Consider the following 13,220-nt stretch of genomic DNA (forward strand, 5'->3'; position numbering starts at 1 on the left):
GCCAACTTGAAGGCCTGAATTTGCCAAGTAGAGTAGAAAGGATAACACCGTTGGTGTACCACATGAAAAGGGGTCGATGTTCTCTTCTCTACACCAGCTGCAAAATGTGTTCCAACGGCAGCGGTATAAAGACTTTGTTGCTGGCCTGCTGGCCGAAAGCAACACTTCCATGACGTCATCAGGGAGGTCCCAATCCTTGTATCTCAACCTTTCAGAAGCCAGGCGTGAAGGTTGAGGGTTCTGATGTCTGGATGGAGAACCTGAACTCCCTTCTGTGAGAGAAGATTCTCCTTGAGTGGAAGACGAATTGGAGGGCAGATGGACATGTCTAGAAGGTCCGGGTACCACGTTCTCCTGGCCCAGTCTGGGGCAATTAGGATCATGGTCTTCCGGAATCTTCTCAACCTCCTGATCATTTGAGGAATGACAGGGACTGGTGGAAACGCGTAGAGGAGTGGAAACTCCCAGTCCACTACAAACGCGTCCCCTAGAGCTCCTCTCGGGGAAATTCCCTTGAACAAAACAGATCGCACTTCCTGTTGGTACTGGTGGGGAACAGATCCTCTTGAGGGGTTCCCCAAACGGCGAAGAGCGAAGATCTCCTGAAGGACTTCCTGAGCTAGTTCCCACTCGTGGGAGACTGTGCCCTGCCTGCTCAGAGCGTCCGCCGTCAAGTTCTTCTCTCCGGCTAGGTGCACTGCCGATAGAGAGATTCCTTCTTGAATTGCCCAAAACCAGAGCTGCATTGCCTCTCTGCACAGTGGCAGTGATCCTACGCCTCAACTTTTGTTGAGGTAGTGCATGGCCACTGTGTTGTCCGTCATTATCAGGACATTTTTCCCCTGTACAGATGGCAGAAAAGCCTTCAGTGCTAGTCTGATTGCTCTCAGCTCTAACAGGTTGATATGTAGTCTGGACTCCGATGGTGTCAAGAAATCAGCGTCTGCTTCACGTCCCCTCAAGCGTTATGGCAGAACTACACGTTCCACAATCCCAAAACCTTCGGAGTCGAAACACTTCCAGCGGATCAAACAACGTTGGGGATTGCCGTGGAGACGTTGGTTGCCTGAGCACGCTCGCGCACGATTGCGGCGTAACTACGTTTCACGCAGAGTCACGTGATTTCTTTAAATCTCCACCCGGTAGTCGGAACGCTGCTTCTGAATTTACGATTTTTGGAGCTCACCACCTTGTCCTCGCATTACCTATCTTGTACCCTGTTTTGTCCCTCGGATTGTGATTGAATATTCCCTTGAACTCGGAACGAACGACCTGGTTTCTTGTCTGACATTTCTGGATTTGGCGCATTGGATTTTTCTGCACTTTGAACTTTGCTTTGAACTTTGCTTTGAACTTTGCTTTGAACTTTGCTTTGGACTTTCTTTGGAACTTGCTATAAGGAATTGGGATTGTTATTAGGCGTCCTCGTGCCGTCGGGTATAGGTTTAGGTTGGATTGTCCTTACCCTGGAACTGGCATTATCAGACGGACTTCTATTAAGAAAGCCTTTAACCGTCCAACATCGAATCAACATCGAATCAGCTCTCCTGGTTTTCCTGGTCCTTCACGTTGCTTGGCTTGCTTTACGTGAGTACATTTTTGGATCTACTTTATCGTCAGAAATCACGTTTAGTTCTGAAGTATAGATTACTCTAGGCGATTCCCCTTCCAATCAGTTCTTGGTTCTCTTGGAAGTTGCATTGTCTAGAGGTTTTACGACCTGTGGCTTTATACTGAATCTGTTACCCCCAAGCTCGTTGTGGGTGGTTCTCACATATTCAGAAGCCTTATATCCATATTATGGAAACTGCCGACGATCCGTTGGCAGCTATGGTTCAGTTGGTTGCTGGTCTACGCGCAGACATGACTGCGGCTCATGATGCCACCCAGCGCCGGATCGACGCCCTTCAGGCCGGATTGCAGGCGGGTGATGGTGCTGGTGCTATTCCTTCTGGTTCTGCCTTTGGAGCGGGCGCTCCTCGACAGGGCAATGCGCCCGTGTACATGACGGCCCAGTTTCCATTGGCCCCTCCGGAACGTTTTATGGGGGATCCCAAAACGTTCCGCACCTTCATCAATCAATGTAGACTGCATTTCTTGTGCCGTCCTACATCTTTCCCTGATGCCACTACCAAGGCGGCTTTTGTCTTGTCCTACCTTGGGGGTACCGCTGCGGTCTGGGCTAACCGGTTACTGGAACAAGGGAGTCATCTTTTGTATGATTGTGATGCTCTCATATCAGCGATGTCTCGTGTCTTTGACACCCGGTATAAATCCCAAGCTTCAGATTTGGAACTGCTCTCCTTACAACAAAGGATTTGCCCTTGCTGTCCTATCTAGCCAAGTTCAACCAATTGGTCGCAGAAACGGATTGGCCTGAGGCAAAGAAAGGGGCTCTGTTTTAAAAAGGGCTTTCAGACCCTCTCAAGGATGTTTTGTCCTCTGTCCCAGTGATTCCTACTGCTTTCTCAGAATTGGTAGATCTAGTCCTGCAAATAGACGCACGGAGGGCAGAACGCAAAGGGGAAAAGAGTCCGGTTCCCTATCCTACACCAGTAGCCACGGAGCAGAGTCATACTTCGCCCGAGCCTATGCAGATAGGTACTCTTAGAGCTCCACTCTCGGCGGAAGAAAGAGAGCACCGTAGAAAGAACAATTTGTGTTATTACTGCGGCTCCTCGGAACATTTCCTAAGACAGTGTTCTAAAAAACCACGAAAACAGGGAAACTCCAAAGCTCGGCAATAGAGAGAGCCCCGTTGTCGAGTCCCGCAAATACGGGCTCTAATACCATGGTTTTGTTTCCCATATCTGTTGAAGTCTGTGCCTCTTCCATGGTTTCTTGTATGGCGGATGCTATATTGGATTCAGGGGCTACTGGGAATTATGCTGACAGCCAGTTTGTTAAGAGTCTTGGTATTCCTCTTATTCCCAAGTCTTCGCCGGAACTGGTCAATGCTGTTGATGGCACAACCTTGTTATCTGGTCTGGTCACAGAACAAACGGTAGATCTCATCATGACTACTTCTTCTGGGCATACTGAGGCCATAGCCTTCGACGTTATTTCAGCACCTCAGTTCAAGTTAATCCTTGGACTACCTTGGCTAAGAAGGCATAATCCGTTAGTGGATTGGGCTAAAGGGACGGTTTCTTTTTGGTCTCAATACTGTGCTAATTCTTGTGGGACAGCAGGATCCCTGTCTTCGGGACCCAGTACTCATCTCTTGGATTCCGCTCTGGTTATTGGGACAGTCATGAACACAGTGTTACCTGGGGAGTACCGAGACTTCAAAGATGTATTTGACAAGCGAGGTGCAGAGACCCTCCCACCACCTCGTCAGTATGACTGTCCTATTGATCTGGTTCCAAATGCCGATATACCATCTGGCCGCATCTATTCATTGACCCACAAGGAGGATGTAGTGCTCAAGGAGTATCTGGACAAGTCACTGGCTTCAGGCTTCATCGGACCATCACGTTCTCCAGCGGCATCGCCTTTATTTTTTGTACCAAAGAAAGAAGGCGATTTGCGCCCATGTATTGATTACCGTGCATTAAACGCTGTCACCATCCGTAATCAATATCCAATACCACTCATCTCGGTTCTTCTGGACCAGTTGGGCTCTTCTACCATCTTCACCAAACTGGATTTGCGGGGCGCTTATAATTTGGTCAGAATACGGAAGGGGGATGAGTGGAAGACGGCGTTTAAAACCAAATATGGCCTGTATGAGTACTTAGTCATGCCCTTTGGGTTGTGCAATGCACCAGCTACATTCCAGTTTTTTATTAATGATGTCTTCAGTGATTTACTCGACCAATATGTCATCGTATATCTCGATGATATCCTGATCTACTCTCCAGACTATGAGACTCATGTACAACAGGTTTCTACGGTATTACAAAGGCTCAGAGACCATCATCTCTATGCTAAACTAGAAAAGTGCATTTTCCATGCCCAGCGTGTGGAATTCCTAGGATACGACATCACGAATCAGGGAGTCGGCATGAGTGATACCAAAGTAAGGGCTGTATTGGACTGGCCAGCTCCTACATCTGTTAAATCCTTGCAGTCCTTTTTAGGGTTTGCGAACTTTTACAGACGTTTTATACGCTCATTTTCTGCTATAGTGGCTCCTTTGACTGCCCTTACTAGTCCTAAGAATGGTTTCAAGTGGACGGTTGAAGCACAAGTATCCTTTGAGAGCCTCAAGACAGCGTTCACCACCGCACCAGTCCTCCAACATCCTAACCCTTCATTGCCATTCTATGTGGAGGCTGACGCTTCTGATCAAGCGGTTGGGGCAGTTTTGTCTCAGTTTTGCAAAGATACAGGTTTCCTTCATCCTGTGGCGTTTCACTCCAGGAAGCTTACCAAATATGAAGCTAACTATACTATCACCGAGCGTGAATTATTGTCCATACGTGACGCTTTTAAGGTATGGCGACATCATCTTCTGGGTACTGCTGTTCCAGTACAGGTCTACACTGATCATCGTAATCTGCTGGCCTTGCAGTCAGTGAAATGCACCACAGCCAGGCATGCCAGGTGGCACGAATTCTTTTCGCAATTCAATTTCCAGATCACATTCCGTCCTGGGGCTCTACATTCTAAGGCAGACGCTCTCTCAAGGAGGGACGGGAATGACTCATCCTCCAGGGAATTTGGTGGTCTGTTATTGCCTAATCAGGTAATATGTTCTTGTACCTTGAATCCATCACTACAGGAATCCATTAGAGAATGGGTTTCGGAGAATCCTTCAGAGATTGAGAAATTGAATATGACAATAATCAACTCTTTGCCTTATGTCAAAGATCGTCTTTATCTTCCAGATGTTGATTCCAGACAAACTGCCTTACATTGGAGTCATGATTCATTGGTTTCAGCTCATTCTGGTGTACGCAAGACTGTGGAACAACTCAAGAGATGGTGCTGGTGGCCATCAATGCAGAAGGATGTTTCGAATTATATCTCTACCTGCGCCGTTTGTGCCCAGTGTAAGTCCTCAACCACAAAACCAGTGGGTCTATTGTGTCCTCTTCCGGTTCCAAGCAAACCTTGGTCCATGGTGTCTATGGATTTCATCACAGAACTCCCGCCCGTTCAGGGGTTTGACACCATATGGGTGGCCATAGATTACTTTTCCAAACTGGCTGTGTTTGTTCCTTGTCAAGGTTTGCCCACGGCTCCGGTTTTGGCGGACCTATTTCTTCGCCATGTGTTCCGTCGTTTTGGTCTTCCGGATATTGTTATATCTGACAGAGGCTCACAGTTTACCTCACGGTTCTGGAAACATCTTACTACTTCTCTGGGTGTTGAGGCAAGGTATTCTTCTGCTTATCATCCGGAAACGGACGGTCAGACGGAACGCTTGAATGCTACATTGGAGCAGTATTTACGTTGCATTACCATGCAGCTTCAAGAATCATGGTTGTCGGCGTTGACTACTGCTGAATTTGCGTATAACAATTCAGTCCACACTTCTACTGGTGTTTCTCCTTTCTTTGCCTTGTATGGTTTTCATCCTCGTTCTTTGCCATTGGATCCTCCAGTCTTCTCAGACAATCCTGCGGTACAAAACAGTCTCAGAGATATTGCTTCTCTACACCAACAGGTGCATTCCCGATTAAAGGAAGCTCAAGACCGTATTAAGGAATACGCCGATCGGCATAGGTCTCCAGCGCCCGATTACCGTCCTGGTATGTTGGTCTGGCTTTCCACCAAACATCTCCGTATTCCCATGAGGAGTTGTTTAAAGCCTAAATACGTTGGTCCGTATCCTATCAAGAATATAATCAATCAGTCTGCTGTGAGACTCGAACTGCCGTATAATTGGAAGATCCATCCAGTTTTTCACGTTTCTCTTCTGAAACCCTGTTCGGAGGGAACCAGGCTCCCCGTTCGTCCACCTCCGGTCAAGGTACAGGGGGAAGAGGAGTATGAGGTGAAGGCGATTCTAGATTCTAAGGTTTCCCGAGGTGTTCGGTATTTCCTTATTGACTGGAAGGGTTATGGTCCAGAGGATCGTACCTGGGAGCCTGAGTCCAATGTACATGCTCCGTTGCTTTTGGCTCGTTTTCTGGCCTCTCAGGGGGTGAAGACATCTTTGGGGGAGGATACTGTCAAGAAATCAGCGTCTGCTTCACGTCCCCTCAAGCGTTATGGCAGAACTACACGTTCCACAATCCCAAAACCTTCGGAGTCGAAACACTTCCAGCGGATCAAACAACGTTGGGGATTGCCGTGGAGACGTTGGTTGCCTGAGCACGCTCGCGCACGATTGCGGCGTAACTACGTTTCACGCAGAGTCACGTGATTTCTTTAAATCTCCACCCGGTAGTCGGAACGCTGCTTCTGAATTTACGATTTTTGGAGCTCACCACCTTGTCCTCGCATTACCTATCTTGTACCCTGTTTTGTCCCTCGGATTGTGATTGAATATTCCCTTGAACTCGGAACAAACGACCTGGTTTCTTGTCTGACATTTCTGGATTTGGCGCATTGGATTTTTCTGCACTTTGAACTTTGCTTTGAACTTTGCTTTGAACTTTGCTTTGAACTTTGCTTTGGACTTTCTTTGGAACTTGCTATAAGGAATTGGGATTGTTATTAGGCGTCCTCGTGCCGTCGGGTATAGGTTTAGGTTGGATTGTCCTTACCCTGGAACTGGCATTATCAGACGGACTTCTATTAAGAAAGCCTTTAACCGTCCAACATCGAATCAACATCGAATCAGCTCTCCTGGTTTTCCTGGTCCTTCACGTTGCTTGGCTTGCTTTACGTGAGTACATTTTTGGATCTACTTTATCGTCAGAAATCACGTTTAGTTCTGAAGTATAGATTACTCTAGGCGATTCCCCTTCCAATCAGTTCTTGGTTCTCTTGGAAGTTGCATTGTCTAGAGGTTTTACGACCTGTGGCTTTATACTGAATCTGTTACCCCCAAGCTCGTTGTGGGTGGTTCTCACAGATGGAGACCAGTGACCGCTGATGATCAAGTCGTTGGTATGGGCTCCCCACCCCGTGAGTGAGGCATCTGTGAGTACTGTTATCTCCGGCCATGGTTGCCAAAACAGTTCTCCCTTCAAGATGTTTTGCTGGCAGGCCCACCACTGAAGGTCTCGAGCCACCTTGTCCGGAACCTGAAGGAGGTCTGTCATTCTCCCTGAGAATTCCAACCACTGAGTTCTCAGTGCCCACTGAAGAGATCTAATTCTCAGGTGAGCCGCTGGTGGCGAGGCTTTTCCCAGGGAAGTGTCCAGAACCGCTCCAAATGATCTGGAGTCTCTGTGATGGTATCATCTGTGACTTCTTTAAATTGAGGGAGAAGCCCAGTTTGTGAAGAAAGTGGCAGACATAATCTAGCTGAATCTGAGCTTGTTCCGGAGATACAGCTCTGATCAGCCAATCGTCCAGGTAGGGGTAGACGTGAATCCCTTCCCTCCTTAGACTTGCAGCCACTACCGACATTAGCTTGGTGAAGACCCTCGGGCGGAGTTCAGCCCAAATGGCAGAACTCGAAATTGATAATGAGGGCCGCCAATTGCGAACCTCAGGTATTTCCTGTGTTTGAGATGGATTGGCACATGGAAATGAGCATCCTGGAGGTCCAGAGATACCAGCCAGTCCTGGAGGTCCAGAGATACCAGCCAGTCCTGGAGCTGGAGGGCCTGAAGGATCTGAAAGAGAGTTAACATCTTGAACTTGTCCTTCCTGAGGAACTTGTTCAATTCTTGTAAGTCCAAGATAGGTCTCAGTCCTCCGTCTTTCTTCGGTATGAGAAAGTAGGGGGAGTACCAGCCCTTGTTCCGTTCCGCTACAGGTACCGGTTCTATGGCACCTTTCTCTAGCAGGTCTACAATTTTCTGCAAGAGGAGCGGATCTGGAACTTTCAGAGAGCTGTTCCCCGGTGGATGACTCTGAGGGATGCGTAGAAAAGGCAGGCAGTAACCTTGGGCAACTGTCTCCAATGCCCAAGCATCTGACGTAATAGCCTGCCATTCCGTCAGATGTTGAGTTAACCTGCCCTCTACTGGTGTCTTGGGAGGAGAGTCCTCAGAGCGGTTTGGAGGCGGCTGATGCAGATGCCGAGGGTAAAGAGGCACCTGCTGCTGCTGCGGCTTTTGTATTTTTAACCCGTCCACCTCGGGTGAATTTTTTCTGACCCCTTTGAACTGGCTGTCCTCTGCCTCTTCCGAATGCGGAATAGAAGCGAAAGGACTTACCTCTCCAAGAGGTTCCTGAGGGGCGATATGGTGTCTGACGGATTGCAGCTCCCAGGGATTTTGCTGCTGCCTTTGATGTTTGAAGCTTTTCTAAACTGTCATCCGCCTTCTTAACAAACAAGGAAGAGCCGTCATAGGGCATATTCAAGAGTCTGCTTTGCACATCTGGAGCAAAACCAGACTTCCGCAACCAAGCAAATCTCCTGGTTGTTGTACTTGCCGCCATGGCCCTGCTGATGCTGTCAGCAGAATCAATGCCAGTTTGAAGGGATTCGCACATAGCGTCTTTACCATCCTTGATGATGTTTAGGAACGCTTCCCTTTCTTCTCCCTCCGGGAGGCAGTCAGCCGCTGATGAAGTACACTCCCAAAGTGAGTGGCAGAACCTTGCGAGCGTACAAGTAGCATTGATGGATTTCAATGCCATGCTACATGCAGAAAAGACTTTTTTGGCCATAGAATCATATCTCTTATCATCACTGTCCTGTGGAACAGTAGGGTAAGCCGATTTACTACCTGATGAAGTAGCTGCCTAAACAACCAGACTCTCCAGAGTTGGGTGTTTGGATAAATATTCAGGGTCAGCAGAAGACACCCTATATTTAGCTGATAATTCTTTGTTAACCGCCGGGATTACCTCAGGTGTTTCCCAGTTTGCCAATATTCTCCTTTGTAATGTCGCATGAAATGGCACCACAGGATCCTCCTGTGGACCTTTGACCAAGATGTCTGTGAGGTCGTCTTGCTGAAAAGCAGGTGAGGGTGTGGACCGCCCCATAAATTCTATTATCCTTGCCATCAAGGTTCTATAAGGGGTTTCAGCATGTTCCCCTGGGTCTGGTCTGGCAAATTCCACTTCTGGGGAAGTGTCCAACCCACTTGCTTCCTGTAAGGATTCTTGGAGGTCTTTCAACCTACCGTCCTCAGAGGTAAATTCCTCTGGTACAGGAGTTGCAGATCCCTGCAACTCAAAAGGTCTTTCCTGATCCAAATCCTCCCCTTCTTCATAAATAGATGATAAGACTCTGGAGTGATCAGGTCTTGAAAATGGTATAAAATCCCATTTCCAGAGCAGAAGGGGCCAAATTCGTTATGATTGGCTGAGAAAACGTCGACGTCGTTGACGCGAACAGTAAAGGCTTCAAAGCCATCGAAAAAAGCATCTAGAAAGGTGGTAGAGGCCTCGATGAACTCGAGAGTATCGGAATTCTACTCGAGGTTGTCAACAACATTCTCGTGATCGAGGCCCTGGGTATGGCCACTGGCTGTGAGGTGGCCGTGGGTTTGTCCTTTCTCGGCATCGGCGTCGAAGGCGGCGTCGACTCGACTGACCTGTGCGTCGAAGAACCCTTTGATAACGGCGTCGAAGACGCCGATCTATGCGTCGAAGGGATCTTCGTCGAAGACGCGACTTTGCCTTTACTCGAGGGTTTGTGACGCTCTTGAGTGGCATCTTTCGCCAGGTGCTGCGACTCGCAGTGTTTTGATTTTTCGGGTCTTTCACCCAGGGTATCACCCTCAGCAGTCTTCGAGGGGGTCGAGGCCGCTTTCTCGAAGACGCTAAGCCTCTTTTTCCTGAATTCCTCCCACTCAGCCTGAGAGCTATGTTTTGTGGGGCAGGAGACCCTTTTTGGGGAAACGGAAGAAGAAGAAGACGAGGAAGGGGATCTTCGACGTCTCTTTTTTGAATGCTTAGAACTCGAAGAGTGATGGGAACTGCTTCGAGACCTAGAACGAGAATGTCTTTTGTGATGGCAAGGAGACGAATGTCTCGACTCCGCCGAGGAAACTTTCGAAGAAGTTTTAACTGCCTTAGCTCTCTCGAGCTTCCCCATACGCGCCTTCAAGGCTTTCGCCATCATGGACATGCAGTCCTCGCTCTCCGAACAATGGTGCTCGACTCCCAGGCACCACAAACAGATCCTGTGAGGATCCGTCAACAACATTTTCTTTCCACAGTCTCGACATTTTTTGAAGCCGGACCGTGGAGTCATCGGTTCGGATGAGGAAGCCATCGAGTACGAGTCTGTATTCACAAGGAATAATGAAGTATATTTGACTGAAGAACTGAGCAACGATATTCCGAGGCCCCACGAAGCGCGGAAAAACAGAACTGAGCAACGGAAGCTGCGCGAGTCTTTTTATACGCGTGATGACGTTGGCGCCGATACAGAGGCTGTTGAGGGATATCGGCTCGAGGGACGTTGACGCGCAGCGCCCTCTACTGAAAAACATTTCCGAGGCCAGCAAGCTGGGAGATGATCTATCAAAGATAAGGAATACGTCGGAGGACACAATCCCTTCGAATAGTTCTTGTTCTGGTCACTATTGACAAGTTGGTTTTTCGCATTTTCCAAATTTTCCTCCTGCGGATCAGATTCATAAGAAACCTGCTGCAATTTTCACTACCTTATCCTACCCAAGGCCTTCTATACTACACTAATTGAGGTCCTTTATTCATTAATATTCGCCAATGAAAATCTTTACTATACATCAAAAGCAGTATTTCCATAAACAATGTCTCTTTTTCCTTTGATAAAGGGTTTTCTTTCACTGAATTTGGTTATGCCAACTTCCATGGGACTTATTTTATATGTGGATCCTCAGCCTATAGCTGGTTACCCATGCACTGTCACAAATTCAGAGAATTCGTCCCTCGTCCCCAAGGGGAAGCCACCCCCTTTTGTGGTAGGGAGGTGAGCCCACTACACAATATTCCCAATAGGGGACATGGCAAGCAGGATCTCATGGGGGTGACTCCTTTTAGGGGACAAGGTATACCCCAATCAGAGATTGTACGGAAGCACAAATGTTTGTAGGATACATGGCAATTGAAACATGTCCTAATATACAGAGCCTGTTAAAGGGGATTGGCTTGGTTTCTGATCCTATCCTGATGTTGCCCCTACCTGAAATGCAGGACCAATGGGGTCTTCTTTCCTTCCAGGAAGTGTTAGGAACCAGAGGGGACCTCGTTTTTTTCCCCTGTGTCCTCTGCTCAGGTGGCCAGCGAAAGGCCATCACTTTTGGATACCGACCCAGGGAGTGGATATGCAAGTGAGTATCACCTGGGTGGAGGGAACTTGGGGAGTGGGGAGAGGACGTCCTCGGGTGAAACATGGTACCCCATTCCCTTTTCACGATGAACCCTCTGTCCCTACAGCTTTTGCAGGTTATTGTCAACCTCATCCCTGTTTGTCCTTTCACTGTAACCCTCAGAGATGCTGTGGTTATGCTAAAATAAGGAAGAGATCCACTAAGAGGACTCATCCTCACTTTGGTGAAACATGGGACCCTTCTTTTCCTTGTCAGAGTGAATCCAACATCTCCCCTGCCTTTGTGGGCTAGTGTCAGTCGTTGACTCTTAATTATGACCAAAATGCCCCAAGGTCCTTTTTCCTTAAGACTGGGACGAGGAGAAAACAACTAAGAGTTATGCACAGTTCCCTGCCTTCACACCACTTTGGTACTGGGATAAGGAACATGACTATGGATGAGTTCCACTACAATAGACAGGCATGTCCCACTAACAAGTTTCTCCAAGGTCAGGCAATTAATGCAGAGGGCTTACACCTGCAGCCTGTCAACAAGCCACAGGTGTATAAACGTGGGAGGTTGAAACGGTATAAGGAGAGAGAGAAGGAGCTGGCGAAGAATGCAACGTTTGGGTTAGGAGCAGACTGGAGAGGAACTGGCTGGAGGAAAGCCGGGTTGAGCAGGAGCACTAAGGAGACACCGGGGCCACGATTGGGCGTGAGGGGGTCCCGACTCCTGCCTTCCCTCGCCCCTGGTGCCCACAACAGAGGCTGTGGGATAATGAAGGCTCAAAAGGAAGACGGAACACAGAGAAGTGAAGCTTGAATCCCAGAGGAGCGAATGCTTACAAGGTGAGTCTGGAAAGGGAAATGTTCATATCGGGTTGCTCCAGGGCTGGGAAGTGAAGGTATTTGAATACTAAACTAACTGAATTTTATTAACCATGCTATGAAAGGTCAAATGCGATGAATGAGGAATAACAAGCAAGTTACAAAGCAAGTGAAATACTTTTGAAAGATACAAAGAGCATTATTGAATACCAAACTAATTGAAAGATGCAATGAATATGGTTACAAAACCCAATGAAGTATTTTTGAAGGATGCAGAAAGCATTATTGAATACTGCGTGAACTGAAGGATATATTGAGCATTTATGAATGAAGTGAAGGCAAAGCAAAGGCAGTGATGAAAACATTGAGCATTTCCGAATGAAGTGAAAGCAAGGGGGTGAGAAGGATTAAACTCTCACAAGAATTTACTTTATGGAATACAAGCTGTGGCTAAGCCAAAAGACTGCCAATAAGAATGTACACTAAGTTTTGATTCCAGATACAAGAGTCTACAGGCCTACAGGTTGAGAGAGGAAGAAACCTGTGTGGGCCAACGCCTAAAGAATACAGAAGTACAGCAAAGTGCACAGGGTTATCGGTTGCATGATCTGTAATGGGTGGACAGTGTGGTCCAACAACTGCACCTAGATTGAGTAACCCCTACTGGACAAGCGCCAAGGAAATCACGGCTATCGGTTGCATGACCTGTGATGGGTGCACCGTGTGGGCCGACAACTGCGCCTAGACTGAGTGGCCCATTGGAAATGAATAAGATGTTGAACTGTGTTGAACTCTTGGGGAAGGGAACCCCGAGATCTCTGAGGAAATATTTTGAACTTTAAGAAGGGGAAGCTGAGAGGAAGCCAAAGAGTGGGAAGAAGCACAGAACTTTACAATTGAACACTGTTTACTTTGTTGCTGGCATCCCTACACATTGTATAGATGTAGATGTGAGGGAAAGCATACGTTTTGGACACAGACAGACTTTTCATTTGAACTTATTGACATTGGGCCTCATTACAACCCAGGCGGTAAGTTACCGCCTGGGTTGTGACTTTACCGCCATGGCGTAAACTACGTTTACGCCATGGCGGAATGGGGATTTACCGCCCCATTCCGACCTTGGCGG

Source organism: Ambystoma mexicanum, chromosome 8, assembly GCF_040938575.1.
Source record: "Ambystoma mexicanum isolate Mex_15411 chromosome 8, UKY_AmexF1_1, whole genome shotgun sequence".
Lineage (NCBI taxonomy): Eukaryota > Metazoa > Chordata > Amphibia > Caudata > Ambystomatidae > Ambystoma > Ambystoma mexicanum.